Source organism: Calypte anna, chromosome 6 (genome assembly GCF_003957555.1).
Source record: "Calypte anna isolate BGI_N300 chromosome 6, bCalAnn1_v1.p, whole genome shotgun sequence".
Lineage (NCBI taxonomy): Eukaryota > Metazoa > Chordata > Aves > Apodiformes > Trochilidae > Calypte > Calypte anna.
The window spans coordinates 2,195,256-2,210,632 of NC_044252.1; positions in this window are offsets into that span (position 1 = coordinate 2,195,256).

Below are 15,377 nucleotides of genomic sequence, written 5' to 3' on the forward strand. Positions count from 1 at the left end.
CGTTGCAGCCAGGGTTTATTTTTAGAGGAGGATTTGCTGACTCTGACCTTGAGTGCTGCCCACTCCGAAGGACGATCTTTACATCTGCTGGTGAAATGATTCCCTGATGTCACCTGAAACATTAAACCTGGCAATTAAGCTTCATAGCCTGAGTATGACAGAGATAATGTGATGCCTGTGTGTCAACTGGAACAAACCAAAATTATTTTTTTTTTATCTTCTTACCCCCAAGGCTGTGTGGGTTAGGTGCATTGGGCTGATGTTTTCTGCCAGGCTGTGCACCAGGGATTTGGCATTGGCACAGTCAGCACTGGGAGAAGTGACATCCTCACAAGGTTCTCCTCTTTTCCATGTGCACCACCAGAAATCCACCTTACCCTACTGTCCCTTCCACCTACTGTCTTCTCCAGCTCTGTCACCCTCAGTATCCATCTGACTTCTGCAGTGATGTGATGCTCAGCCCTGCTCAGCCCGTGGAGGTACCTTGCCAAATTTATCAGAGGTATGTGCTCCAGTCTTTGAAAAACTCCCTGCTTCCCTAAACCATGTTTCTGAAAAGCTCCATACCTTGTTGCAGAAAGTCTAAAACTTTCTGTAGTAAGCCATAGCCAGATCTGTCAAAGATCAAATCTGGGTTCCTGGCTGTCTTTCTCTTCAGCACTTGATCACCTGTAAGGATGGTGACCTTCATGACCCACAAAGCTTCCTGCTAGAGTGATCACAAAGGAGGAGCAGGTACACAACATGCTCTACCCAAGCATCTGTTCTGCAGCAAACCATTGCTTAGTGTTGGCAACTCAGACAGCTTGGTTAGGAGCAATAAGATTTCAGTGCTGTAGGAGCCAGGCTTGCAATGGCACCAGAAGCTCCAGGTGACACCTGAATATTGGTATTTCTCAAGGGCAGTTCTTCAGATCCATGGCCTTCTGCTTGGGAGTGGGGGAAGGAGGGAAAGAGAAAAGTCAGGACTAGTGCATGATACTGGGAAGTAGCCCAGTGGTCTCTGCACCTGCTGTTGGGGACTCCTGGCTCCTTCTGATGAGATGCCCATCTTGGAAATGATCTCTGAGCAGACCTGTGTGTGCTGCTTGCCTTTCTGGCTCACAGTGCTCCCTAAGCTCACCCTGGTGCATGTGAAAACAGACACTTGTTGATGTCTAACCCTTGAAGAACTTTTTGTCTCTTACAAAAACAGAAATAATCTTCAATGACTGCAAATGCTTATGCCTGATCAAAGTTTCGGGTTGCCCAAGCATTCTTGTTTAAATCCCACCCATTAATTTCTAGTGGGACACACAGTCCTGTGTAGGTCAATTATTTTTAATGTTACTCAAGTCTTTCCAGCCAACTTTGTCATCCCCTGTCTGTTGAAAAGACAAATTCATCCCAGAAGGACCAGGACTGGGCTTGGTTGTGCAGTACAGATGTGGATTTATAACAAGCAGTTTCAGTTCAAGTTCTGGGCCCTGGCTCTGCTGCTGTTGCATGCAAACAGCTCGGCTGTAGCCATGCTTCTGCATTGCTGAGCAACCAATCTCCTCCCTGCCAATTATTCTGGTAGTTGCTCTTAAAATGAGAGCTTAGATGTTAGCAACCTGCTGTGCCTTCCGAGTTACCTTGGAAGGTTGTTGTGTGATTTAATTCTATACTGATAACAGAGAATCTTTGTGGAGGGGGAGATAGAGACCCCATACAACAGAAATTAGCTCTGGTTTTGTTTTTAACTCTGCAGGCAACCCCATGTGGGGTAGTAGGAGTAAGTTGGTGCAGCAGTGCTGGCAAGAGCAGGCAATGAAAGGTTCCTGGTGGAAGGTCTGGCATGGATCTGTTGCTTTGCTTGGGTTGTCATTCCCCAAGGTTATCCTGCTTTTTGTGGGATTGCTTTTTCAGAGAGCTGATGTTCCAACTAGAAGATGCAAAGGCTTAGGTGGGATAAAGGATGACACCCAAGTGGAACAAACAAGACTGTGGCCAAAAAAATGACCAGCTTCATAGGTGGGAGTTTCTGTAGCACACAGTATGGAGCTGTGGGAAAGATGAGTCCCATTCATTGGGGATAGGGTGGGAAGAGGAGGAAAAAAAAAACCCCAAAACCAAAAGCTTAAAACAAAAATGAAAAAAAATCTTAAAAGGACTGAATTTCTTCCACAAACACTGGATAAAGAAAAGGAGAAAGGAGACAAATGATACATTTCTGGCCAGACCACACTGGAGTTGGAAAAATCTGACACTGTTTTTGAAGGCTTGAAGATTTTATGTTAGTTGGAAATAAAGGCTTAGAGTAAAGTTCTGTTTTAGAAGACTTCCCTCCCCCATTTCGACCTGGTGGACTGGAAGATTTCCTCTTTGCTACAAAATATGCTGTTATTTGGTAAAGCTGGGTTTTAAACAATTGCATGGGAAGAATAAGTATATAATTATATAAGATTGTCCTAATGGACATTTGCAGCTGTACAGACATGCTAACAGCATGCAGAAACCATTATGATCCCAGTTGTTTGGCAAAAGTAAAGAAACCTTTTATATATATATGTTTTAAAGTTAACCATAAAGTAAATCCAGATGGTTCTCTCTTGCACAGACAAGCAGTCTTCAAACTAGACATATAGCTGTATCCTGGCTATAACTTTTTTTGATTACTGCAGATAAATATGTTTTAAATGACCATGCACCCTCCCCTCACAAAATTCTGCTTGCCCTTGGTTCTTGCTGAAGTCAGAGGGTGGTTACACAGCACTACAATAACACTTGTTTGACAATATCTAGCACCCATGAGGATGCATTGGGTGCTACTTTTTTAATTTCTCTTTATACTCAAGATTGCTTAAAAGCCCCCATCAGAGGCTGTGGCTCTGCTGAGGCAGGCATTGCAGACTCCTAAAACAGAAGAGATTTCGTGCCCTTTGGAGCCCACAGTCTGAGCTTCAGTTTGTTTCTCTCTCTAGCTAAGGATTACCAAAAAATATTCTCATTTTTGATAGATTGAGTTTTATCTGATACCTTAATAAGCATTGTCTGTTGTGTTCATTAATTCCTTTCAGGTAGATGTTGACTGTGCTGGCTTCCATCACCAAAGAATCTTTAGATGATCTCTAGAGCTTCCTTCCAACTCTGGTAATTCTGTGAGTCAGTTATGTTGCCTTGCAAGAGCATGCTGCAAATCAAATCAAAGGGGCAGCTTTGCTTCACAGATTTCAGTCTCTGAATATTTGAAGTCAATGCACTAGGAGGAGTTCTGAAAATCTGAAAAAAGAAGGAACAGAAAGGTCCATTAGAAATTATAGACTCATCTGTGTTACTTTGTGATTTTATTTTTTTGTTTAATAAATAAGCAAGTGGTCTCATAGCTCAGACTTGGATTTTTTTGCCCAAGCAGTATAACAGGTAGAAATACTGTTTTATGAGCTTCTTAGCCAATACTGTCAGGAGGATAACTTGGAATTGACCTGGAAGGAGTCAAATTTACAGGCTGTTGTGTCTCTGGCTACATCTGTGACAGGGCTAATGGCCCAGCAGTAGTGGCTGTGTTTCTAAGACAGTATTTGAGGCTAGGGATGAAGCCAGCTCCCTGGGGCTAGGAAGGAAGGCCCTCAGTCCTGAAGGAGGTTCCTTGGCCTTCCAGGCTTCTGGGGGAGGCTGGGGCCAGGGCTCTGAAAGGTGTTTTGTTCAGTGTTCTGCTTTTTCTCTCACTGTCAGCAGAAAGAATGTTCTGGGAGATTTGTATTGAAATGGAGTATAGATCCCAAGGCACAGTAATATGAAAAATAAGGGATGTGAGGGCTTTCTTGGAACCTTCCCTTACTGAAGAAGACTGGGATGAGGAAGAACCTGGGGACCCAAGCTGCTTACCCCCCCTGTTTCTCAGCCAGTACTATGAGGAAGCCCTGTGAGAAGAGCACCCAGCAGAGGAACCCTATGCAGAGGGAATATTAAGCAGTGAGTACTTTGTTCTGTGCTGTACAGGGCACCTGGAGGTGCTCCTGAGGTCCAGAAATCAAGGACCTTTAATTATACATAGCATTTAAAGTGCCCTACAAAGAAAATGATGTTGTCAAAATCCCAGGGTGGTTTTGCTCCTAATATAGCACAGTATTACACACAGGATTGCACTCAAAATCTTTTGTTGACATGCTGGGAAACTGCCACGGTTTGTTTCTACTCTTGTTGTTTGTTGGGATAAGATGGGTTTTTATTCTACTTATCTGAATCCTTAATAACACATTGCTGCAGAGATTCCAGAAAGGTGTGGTCCAATGTATTCCCTAAGCAAAGCATGTTTTAAAAACAATAAACAAAAATAGTAGATACTTGGTATGTAGGTCTGATCAGAAAGCTTTGTCCAGACATGCTGAGAGTGAGTTTCAGGTCAGAGTAATCTCGTGCTATATGGAGTGCCAAATCCCAACTTAAATAGAGCTGAGAGCCAGAAATTGGACTGATGTTTGCTGGCCTCTTGGTGTACAGGCTTCTGGGTAGCTGGTAGTACAGCTGGAAGAACACCAGAGTTGCTGTGCTGGTGCTGTTAGCCCAGTGGCAGTGGTCAGTAAAAATCCCTTAAAGGCAAGTACATGAAATCTGTGCCTCCCCCCTTCTGGGATAAATTTTCTGCCCCACAGAAAATCTGTTTAATCTCCCCACTCTGCCTCCTTAGATAAAGTTTGGCTGGAAGCCCAAAGCATGAAGTTTTACAGCTTTTCCAAAATTGTTTCTTTTCTTCCAATGTAAATTGTCTCTCGTGAGGGCTTTTTTTTTTCCCCCTTTATTTATGTGACTACCCGATATTCTCTTTAACTCTTCTGTGCTCTTTGCCTCCAAGTTCTCTGATAATGAGTTCCACAGACTAAATAACCATAACTATCATTTATAACGTTAACTAGTTTGAAATATGTTCCTTTTTTTTTTTTTTTTTTTTTTTTTTTCCCTAAGCAGTCTTGGGGGAAGTTTACCCCTCCACTGCTCAGGTGCAGTTGTTCTGCTGTACTTGGAACATCTGGTCCTGTAGTACCATATGGCTACCACCTACCATCCTCCTAGAAGTAATCAAGTACACTTCAAGTCATAAACCCCCACAACAGCAAAACAATTCCTTGTAATCCACCAGGAATGCTCCATGCCACCTCAGGGCAAATGCCTTTTAATGGCTTTTTGCTCTGAGTTTGATCAGGTTCCAGACTCTTTTAAGCTGAGAACACCATAAATGTTGGAAATTAAGTTTCAGGAAAAAAAAAAGAAAAAAAACCCCACAAAAGTCAGACTGAGTAGTCCTGTGAAGCAGAGAGTTTTTTACACTATGCCTGCCTTAATAGATGGCATTCAAGTGCAGCTGTTTGTGGGTCTTAACTGGTGTTGGCCCAGAAAAGGCATACTTAGAAAGGAAATCAGGGAAAGCTCACACATGCCTGGGGGCTTTGAAGTTGTTATTATCATCCACATGCATAAGAACTGGCGATCCTCTCTAGTCCAGCAAGTACTGAGAAATGACTGAGTTTGGCTGGCGCATACATCAAAGGTCTTCACTTGTAATTTGCTTAAGAGATTAAAAATGAAATATGAGGGAATTGTTGAGGAAGAGCAAGCTGCTGTTTCCCCCCCTTGCAGCAGGAAAGAAGAACAATTGAGCATCTATTCTGGCTGAAAGTGATTACTGAGAAGCTTTCTGACAACCTTGAGCAAAACAGCAGTTGCATCTTAGTTTTACTGACATCAAATAAGCATTTGATTTACTGAGACCCAATTGGACCTGTCCGGTGCCAAGGAGTGTCTTTGAGAAGCAGGCAAACTTGATAGAGCTCTTTCTTTACGGAACCACAATCTCTAAAGCAATGTGTTGCCAGACCATGAAATGTGCTCTGCATTTTAGCTACCAGAACAAAACCTAGTGACAAACACTTGAGGCTTGCTACTGTTCCCAGTTTCCCATCAAATGTGATTTTTTTTTTTTCCTGAGGTTATTCAAGAGACTGAGTAACCTCTAAGAAGGAGACTGTTGTGAAGTTGTTAAGCCATGGTTGGGCCAGGAGTTTTGAAAGCTTCATAACAACTGTGATCATCATCTGGGACAACACTGACTATAAATGGTTTTGAAAGAGTAGTGGCTTCCTGGAGCAGCTTCCAGTAAGAATGCAGAGCATGGGAAATCCTTATTTTAGGGGTTCAAGTAAAAATGGTGATGAATTTTTGAAAAGCATCCAGAAATGTTGGCAGGGGTCTAGATCATGTGAGTCTTCCCATCCCGTGTCCCTTTTTGTTGCCAGGTGATAGATTTTGTGGTGTGACTTGCAGCTCTGAACCAAGATTAGGTACCTTACAAAAGGGACTGGCCTTTCTTGGAGCTGACCCATGAGTATTCACCTACAACATCTGTGACCCAAAATGGCAGATGCTGACTGCAGATAATTTCTACTTTTTTTTTTACTTTTTAATTTACTTTTTTTTTTTACTCTTTTTTTTTTCTACAAATTTTTTTTATAGCTTAGTTACTGACTTTATACCCTAACATGTGCTTTAACACATTTAACATTCCCCTTATCATACAAACTCTTACTGAGTATTCTTAGGTCCACATCATCTTATTTAGGCTTGGATTTTACCTGCCCTTTTGTGTTCCAAAAGGGTTAGTCCTAAAAACAAATTCTGGCTGTAACTTTGTTGTATGTAGAACAGATCATCAATCCAGCTTATTTATTGTTTTATATTATGGAGGCACAAGGCAGTAATAAAAAGATGAGTGCATGTTTCCCAGTTAGAATTAAATAAGTTATGAGCATTTCTACTCTTAATTTTTATCTAGTGTTAAAGTAGTTTTTGGGGTTTTGTGCTTTTTTTCTTTCGTGAAACCATCCAGTTTCTCCCACACCTTTCCAGGAGAAGAAGCTGAGAAGCTGAATTGAAGTTTGTGAGAAAACTGAGCTATCAATAGGAGTTGCTGCTTGTTGCCATCATAGCTCTTTTACTATTGGAAAAGTAATATGTATAAACAGTGCCTAAAATTACTGCTAAGCATGTTATTGAAATGGCTTGAATTTTTAAGTGATATTGAATAAGCCTGATTTTTAGAGAGAAAGAGAACTATGCTGCATGCCAGAGATAAGTGAGTACAGGTTTTACCTATTGACTTATCTCCTTAAAAAGGGAGGGAGGAGGAGGAAAAAACCTAAAGGAATGAGAACTTGAAAGTGTAGAATAAATCAAATATTGTTTCCTTGGAAACAAAAAGGAAGATTACATCACAGAGTCCAAGCCTATAAATAGAAACCTGCAGATGCAGAAGAAACTCTTGTTCCTAGAGGGAAAACTTAAAAATGAAGCTGACCTCCCTTTAGACACTGCTTTCACAGTGCAGTCAGCACAACCCAATCTTGAGGACAAGCAGTAAATTTAGGTGATGGTGTATGACAGTCTTCTCTCAATTAGCTGCAGCATTCAGCTCAGGGAACTGTTTCAGTTGGTGAGCAGAGGTACAATTTTCAGGCTGCTATAAATACCAGGGGTGTCTCCAGAGCCCTGCTATGCTGCTGTGGCAGAAATTACTAAAAGTCTTCATCCTGAACTCTGAATCCTTTGGGCAGACATGACAGGACAGTGAAAAACTCAAGCTTATATTAATATTTGTGAGAAACAACCTGGCCAAAGCATCACCGTGCTCTGGTGGGACTTTGGAGAACCTGAGCTGTGGCTCACAGGAGCAGCTCAGGGTCCCTGTTCTCCCACTGTCCCCGTTCCTTCCTGTCCCCTTCTCCTTTCTCTTTATCCACCCTTCAGCCATGTAATTGTTGTCCTCAGAGCTGAAATATCCCTCTGCCCTTGTAGGGGGGCTGCAATATCACCTGAAGAAGGTTTAAAGGTAAGCACAGAGGGATGGGGGCTTGGCACACCCCAGCCTGCTGCTAAGATTGTGGTCCCAGCTGTGCTGTGTTGCAAGGTCCACTTTTTGCATCCTACTAGTGAGAAGTGTGGATTGCAGCTTTCTGTTTATGTTTCTTGATGCTGTGGAAGAGTTACACCATTAGTTGCTAAACCAAATATTGATGTTTTTGTTGTTACAGATGGGCTCCTTTGGACTATGCAGTGGTTCATCTTCTAACCTCTGCTTTTTAGTGACATGCAACTTTCTCCCTCTTCCTGCAGCCAGTTTGTGTATACAGCACTGCTAAAAGGATAGCCTCAAAATTGGGCAATTCATGCCTCTTATGGGCTAATGTAGCTCAAGCTTCCTTGGCCAGACTAAAGCCTTTGTATAAATAGTGTTATTATATGGACTTTCCAGATGTTTTAATAAATAAATAAATAAATTGATTGGCTATGGTTCTGTTAGGAAACAATCCCTTTCAAAGGGAGACACAGATTGGTTCCATCAGTTTGTTTGTGGTAAGGCAGGGCCTGGTCAAATTTCCACTTTCTGGTGGGAATCATCTCAGTTTGAGTAGGGATCTCAGTGTGACTGATGGCTCACAAAGGGCTGTTCCCTCCCAAAGCTGACAGAGCAGGGCTTGGAGCTGCTGGTAAGTAAAGCCATTTGTTAAATGTCCTGATGTCATGGATGTTGATGATGCTGTAATATATATCAATGCATACATCCTTTCCTGGAGCTGCTCATTTTTAAAGGCATAGCCAATAAGTGAAACAGCATGTGTTCCCAGCTGCTTTAGCCCTAGGGCAGGGCTGTGGTGGACCAGGTGGCAGTACTTCAGCTCTCATAGCTTTTTCCATGTCTCCTAACATGGTAGACACTCCTAAATCCACCAGAGAATCTCAGCTTTCCTTGGCAGGGGAGAGGAGGAAGAATTTAAGTTTATTGCCCTCATCAAGAACATCATGAAAACAATGAAGCTTGAGACAAATATCAATAAAATCCCATTATTTAGAATGACAGTCTCACAATGGGAAATACAGGACATGGTGATACAGGAGTTCTGAACAGAAATGCCCTTCTTGATTAAACTAATACAGGGGTGGTTGGTGTGTGTGCCTGAGTCTTGCTGTGATTCTGGATTCAAGGTTGCTATTACCATAATAAACTTTAAGATCCCAGGTCTGTAAGTGTCTAAAGCTGAGGGAAATCCAGCTAAGGTTTCAACCTTGTAGTTTGTGTCAATCTTCAGTTTAATCTTGTGTTTTAATTGGAAAGAATTCTAAGGGATTCAGCATACTTCTTTTCATGGGAAAAGTGATAGGGGTGAGGAGGGGATCATGGTATTATGGTGCTTTCTTTGACTTGCTTGGGTTTGCTGCTATAATCTCTCATCTCTGAGTTATTGCACAGTTTGCTTTTTTTTTTTTTCCTTTTTGTTCCACATTGTGAATATTCCACAATGCAATACTCTGCACTCTAGAAGTGCTCTTGCAATACATTGCATATGACAACCCTTAGAATATACAGAATTTTTAGCATGATTTTTTTTTTCTAAATAGCACAGAACTTATTTATTTTTCAGCAAACCAGCCCCATTATTGGCAGGCAGGCATTTCTGAGCATTGGGATGCCTGTCATCAGCATGACCACCCTGAAAAAGATGTATAAAAGGGTTGGTCTGCTGAAATGCTTTTGGATGACTGGCCAGACAGACTGCTGTGGCACTGACATTTGGCATCAGATCAGAAGGATGTGGGATAGAAGAGGTGCAGGTAAGCTGACATATGTCTGATACAAAACAGGACAGGTTAGAAACTGAAGGACTTGATGGAGGTTGTAGTGATTGTGAAGTCAGAGTGTAACCACGTGGAAGCATAACTGAGTTTAAACTAATTTATTGGGTTTTTTTCTTCTGTAAAGATTGGCGAAAGTAGGAAAAGCTACCAGGTCACGTGAAGATTTGTGTGAATTGATGGAAAGCAATTTTGGTTATAAAAATCTAACACTCCTTTCTGTTACTTTCTTCTCTCAGGCACTCCCTACCTCCCTAAAAGCAATATACAGCTTTTCTCCCTCATTAGCTGAACTATTTAAATTAAAGCCCCTCTGTAAGACTAACATGCATGCCAGGGCTGTTTCCCTTGGTACAGTTTTCATTTCTTCTATGAGGTCTCCTTTGATTAATTCAAATATGTGGGAAATGAAAAAAAATGGCCAGGCTCATTTTTAATCGGTTGAGCATCAGCTAATTACATGCAGACAATTAACAGCTGCATCTAAAAAAAATGTGTTGCTTAGCCTTCAAATGTGCAGCATGTTCAAGGCTGAGATCTCCCCAGAAGAAATGAGAAGAGCTGTGTCCCCTGGCCTTTGGCAGTGTTTGGTCCCAGCAGCCAGAAGCTGCCACATGTTTCTTCACAAGTGGAGATTTTTCTTCTGCAAAACTCTTGGACAGGCAACATCTTCTGGTTATTATTTCTTGCAATCATCTGGTTGTCAGGCATAATAGACTTGAACCCTTTAGAAATGTTCCCTGTGTGGATGACCTGGCCAAATCACTCGTATCCCAGGCATGCATGGTTGTAGCTACAGAATTGTGCAGCTGATTGATAGTTGCATGTGCATGCACAGAGGATTAAAAATGCAAACCAATTAGCAGAACAGAGCAAAAAGTAAACTTATTTTTCAAAAATTCCTTACTTCGAATAGTCTCTGATAAAATGCTGTTTTCCTCTTGTGAGAATGGCGAAGAAAAGTGTCTTTGAGTCCAGCCCTAGGATCCTGCTGTGTCTCTCTTGTGAATGAGTCATGAAAAGTGGCCATTCATTGCTGAATGATTATTTTTCCCCTTCAATGGAGTCGGGGGGTGGGGGGGGAAACCCTGCAAAACCCAAGTCCTCTATGAGTCCAGCAGACTAAAAGCATCAGGAAACCTCTGGAGGGAAGTAAAAAGTTATGAATGGAGAATAAAGTGCTGGTGTGGAGCAAAAGGGCTGTTGTGTATAAAGAGCAGATGGGAAAATGTTGAGTTTGAAGTTTAAAAGACAAGGATCTGAATCTCATTCAGCTGAGCAGGGGGAAGTGGTTTGGGTTTCCTTTCCTTGGAGGTTGGCTCCATTTGATGAATCGTCGAGATGTGCTATAAATGTTTAAGATTTATAGGAGAGGCTCCAAGTAATACTAATGAGCAGCTAAAAATAGATATGATAGGAAAATATAAACTGACAAACAGATCATCCAGCACAACAATAACTTCATAATCACGCAACTGTTGCCAACTGAAGATGGGAGACATGGCATGAAAATGAGCTTTTGTTTTTCACATCTGAAAGTTAAAGGGGTTGGAGTGGAAACAGATGTGCTCCAAAACAATGTGTCAGAATAACTCCAGTAACAGCCAATTGTCACCAGATCTGAGCAAATAATTCCTTGCTCACTCTTTGCTGGCTGAAGGGTTTCCAATGATGGCTGGGGGTTTTGTGAAGAAGGGAGTTAGTTATTTAGTTATTTGTTTTATTTATTTATTTATTGTAAGCAACATGCATGGGTTTGGTGTAAAACTTATCAGTGTCTCACTTCTTAAAGATGTGTGCTTCTTGTGTTTTGGTAATTTTTGTCTCAAAACTGTTCATCTTCCAAAAGCAATCTTAAGGGCTTTTGTGACTATTTCATTCTTGATATTTAATATTAGACAAATCAATTAATTATTACTGAATTAGGAAAAATCAGATGCTTTGTTTTCATAGAAAGGGGTTTGTAGAGCAGCAGCTGCCTTTACAGTGGGAATAACCTCAAGGGTAGGTCTGGTCTACTACAACAGCAGAGTTGTTGACCTTTCGTTTTTTAGGGTCTGTCTGCTAAACACCTACAGAAGAGAAACTTCCAAGTCCATGGGTGATATATGGATCAAAGATCCTTTGTGAATCTCAGTCTGTGCTGGGTGCCTACTGAATGTGCTTGGAAGATCTTTGTGGTCCTGATGCTGATTGGCAACAAGCAGGATCAGAGTGTAGCTACAGGAAGAACCAGTCCCTTGACAAGTGGCATTTTGTGTCAGGGGAGGCTCTGCCCCCATCTCGGGCAACAGGCAGGTCAGAAATGGGAGCTGAGTCCCAGATGTGTTTTTCAGTGTTGCCTGAAGTTTAATAACTGATGTTTTTGTCAGCTGGCTGGATTCTTGCTCTGCAGATTTTCTATTTGTACTACTGTGAAAAAATATTTCTCTTTGCAATGGTATTTCCATTGGGAGATGCTTTGTCTCCAGGGTAACTTCCTTGAGAGTGGTTTCAAAAAGTTAGTCTGTGGGTCTTGTTTTTCAGTCTTCAAATGCCCCTTTACAAAGTAAAGTAAAAGATGTTATTCTTTTTGTGGCACTGCTTTTGCCCCAACTTGGTACCTTCTTACTGTCTGAAAAGTGGGCAGAGCCATGCAGGCATACTGAAGGGTTTGAGAAAGATGATGTGGGCTTCACTGGAATTTAGTGATCAAGTGAGAAAACATTAGAAGGGACATGGCATGGCAGCATTTTGGAATTTGCTCTGTGACAGGCTGGACAATGGCTGCTGTCAGAGGAGGAAGGAAAAGGATGATATTTAGAGGGTGAGAAAGCACTAATGTTGCTTGAACCGCCAGGGTTGTTGAGCAGGAAGATTATGGAAGGATATTCTAGAGGCAGGAGCAGGAGGAGAGCCAGAGCCAGATCCTCAGCTAACATGGCTGGGTATTTTTAGGAGTGCTTCCTGAGAGTGCTTTCTGTATATAAACAGATGAGGTTCCAGGAGGCAGCGGTGAGGGGGAGCAGCGTGACTGAGTGATGCTTGTACCACAAATAGTACACTGCAAAGAGCAAATTGTTTGACTTTATTAAATTGCAGCCTCCTGCAACAGATCAAGGGTCTAGTTACTAAGCAAAATAATTGTAGCCTAAAGAAAACTTAACTGTTGAAAGCCTCACAGGCCCTAGATTCCTGTTTGATTTGGCTTCAGGAGCTGCACAGACTCTTTGAACCTTAGACTTAAGGAGTAAATTTGCAAAGCACAAGCTGTTTTTGAAGCCCCTTTCCACAGTAACACATAGCTCAGCCTTGTTATCAGGAAAACACAAGAAAAAAAAAAAAATACCAGGAGGAGGATAATGTCTTGACAACAGGACTTAACAGTGCTTTGCAGTTCTGGAGAGACTGGGAGGAGCTGGGCATTTTCTCTTTTTTTTTTTTTTTTTTTTTTTTTTTTTTTTTTTTTTTTTTTTTTTTTTTTTTTGTGAGAGAAGAAGGGCAAAAGCTATGAATTAAGAAGGTCCCATAGAAGGCACATCCTGATGCAAGCTGTGCAAGGAGGGATGAATTAATGCACCTGCAAGAAAAAGGCTGACCCTGTTGCCACGTGGTGTGTACCTGGGCAATATCCTGGCTGGCATTTCTTTCCATGGGAAACCTGTCCTTGGCATCATTTCCTTCCATGCAACTTGTTGAAAAATTCTATCCTCTCTTCTGCTGGCTCCTTGCAGAGCAGATTTATGGTTCCACTTTTCTTTTACAAATAAAACCCTCAGTGCAAATCCAAAGGATAAATAACATGGTGCAGACATGCCCACAGCAATATTCTCTGTATTTATCATTGTGGAAAGCCTGGGAGGAAAAACTGGTGAAGGCAAGATATCTTATGTGAGAAAACTCTTCTTGTGCTTTGGTGCCAGTTCTGGAGGCTGGAGAGTAATCCTGCTGTGTTTTCCCAAACATCCTGCTGCAGCTCAGGCAATCTCCAGGTGCCATGCCTGTGGGACCACCCCCAATATTGTTTTAATTTTGTCTTCATTTCAGCTGTAATTTTGAGAGTCTTTTGCTTAGGGCAGTCAGCCACCTCAGTGTGTAACATGTGGGTGAGAGATTAAGATGGCTCAATTGTCATCAGCTCCTGAGCCTGCACCAGGCCACCTTGGGGACACTTGCATAGAGGGATAGAAATGGTGGCCTCAGGTGCTGTCATCTGCTGGGTGATGAAATGACAAGTAATTGGGGGGACCTGCCTCCTGCTGTCTAAACTTCAAGGCAATTAAATGCACTGGAACCAGATCTGGTTCTTCTCAAAAGGGAATTTTTTTTTGTCATCCTAGGGTTGAACAGCAACTTTACTGTCTTTGGGGGAGGGTGTATTTGTGACCACTTTTTCCTTCATTGGTTGGTTGTTTCCCAGGTTCAAGAGGAAGATTCCACTACACACCTGTACCAGGGACATCCAGCCAGCAGTCCTATTTTTGTGCCAGTGTCCTGGCTTTCCTAGTGGGCTGCAGCTCCAGCCTGACTTACTGCTCCCAGCTGCTGGTCACACGTGGCATGGGAATCTGTGGCTGCCCTTGGCCAGCTGAAACAGCCCCACAGTGGCCAAAAGGCCTCAGCTGGGGTAAATTTAGGCTCAGTCACTCTGGAAAGTTGTGGACTTTAAATTCAGCCCTGGCTTGGTGCAGGCTAAGTTAGAGGGACTTGGAGGGAGTGGTTAGTAAAGCAGCTGAAAAGTCTGCTCTCAAAAGTCTACTCAGCATGGTCTGCAATCAAAAAGGGTCCCCAGACAGAGTGAGGTGAAGGAGACCCAAGTGTCAGGAGTGCTTCAGCTGCCACGCTCACTGAAATCGAATCTCCTTGCTGTGGCAGCCAGTAAGAGGCCTGTGAAAGCTGTAATTTCACTGATTTTTCCATCATTAGCTGTGATTTCCCCCCCGGCCACTTACTCCAGTCTCAAAGGATAGTACCCTTTCTGGAGGGAAGACCCATCTCTCTGTTTTCCTTGCTATGTTTTTAAAAGTGGAAACACCACCTGAATTTCTCTATGGGCTCTGCGGGGAAATCACGTTTCTGTACTGCATTATGAGAAATGCATAAGTGGAAGTGTGCTATGCTCAGTTAATTTTTTTTTTTTTTTTTTTTTTACTGTGTGGAGGCAAAAGAAACTTCAGTTCAGAATGAGTGCATGCTTCTCTCTTTCTATTCAACATCCATAGTGCTATAAATACAAACTGCAGGGTTACTTTCAGAACTGCAAGCCTTTAAGACCTCTCAAGGGAAAACATCACACCAAATTAATCTGCCGTCAAGTGGAAATTCTATATTGTTTGCATTTGCCAATGTTCTGTATGTGGCTGTAATTGCACTGAAGCAAAGATCTGCTTTGAGTTCTTCACGAGATTAAATGTGGCCAATTGGGCGTAAAAGAGTAATCGAAATGCAGAGCTGCTGCTTTGGATTTGCTAGAGGCATTGCTCATTTTTGCTCTGACACGATGACACTGGGTTTTGGCTTTCTGTGAAAACAGGGAAATTTGGGGAATGCGATTTGGAGCATTGTGGGGTTTCAAGCCAAGAGGGAGGAGGTTTCTGGCTGGCATTGCTGCTGCACTGCAGTGCACCAGAAAGCAGCATGCCCTGAGTGTGCCCCTTTGCTTTCTGCGTGCCAGGGGACACCTTCCTGCCCTCCCACCAGCAGGGAGGCTGTCGATAGCCATGCCCCAGGGTGCAGTGTCTGGCTGGGAACTC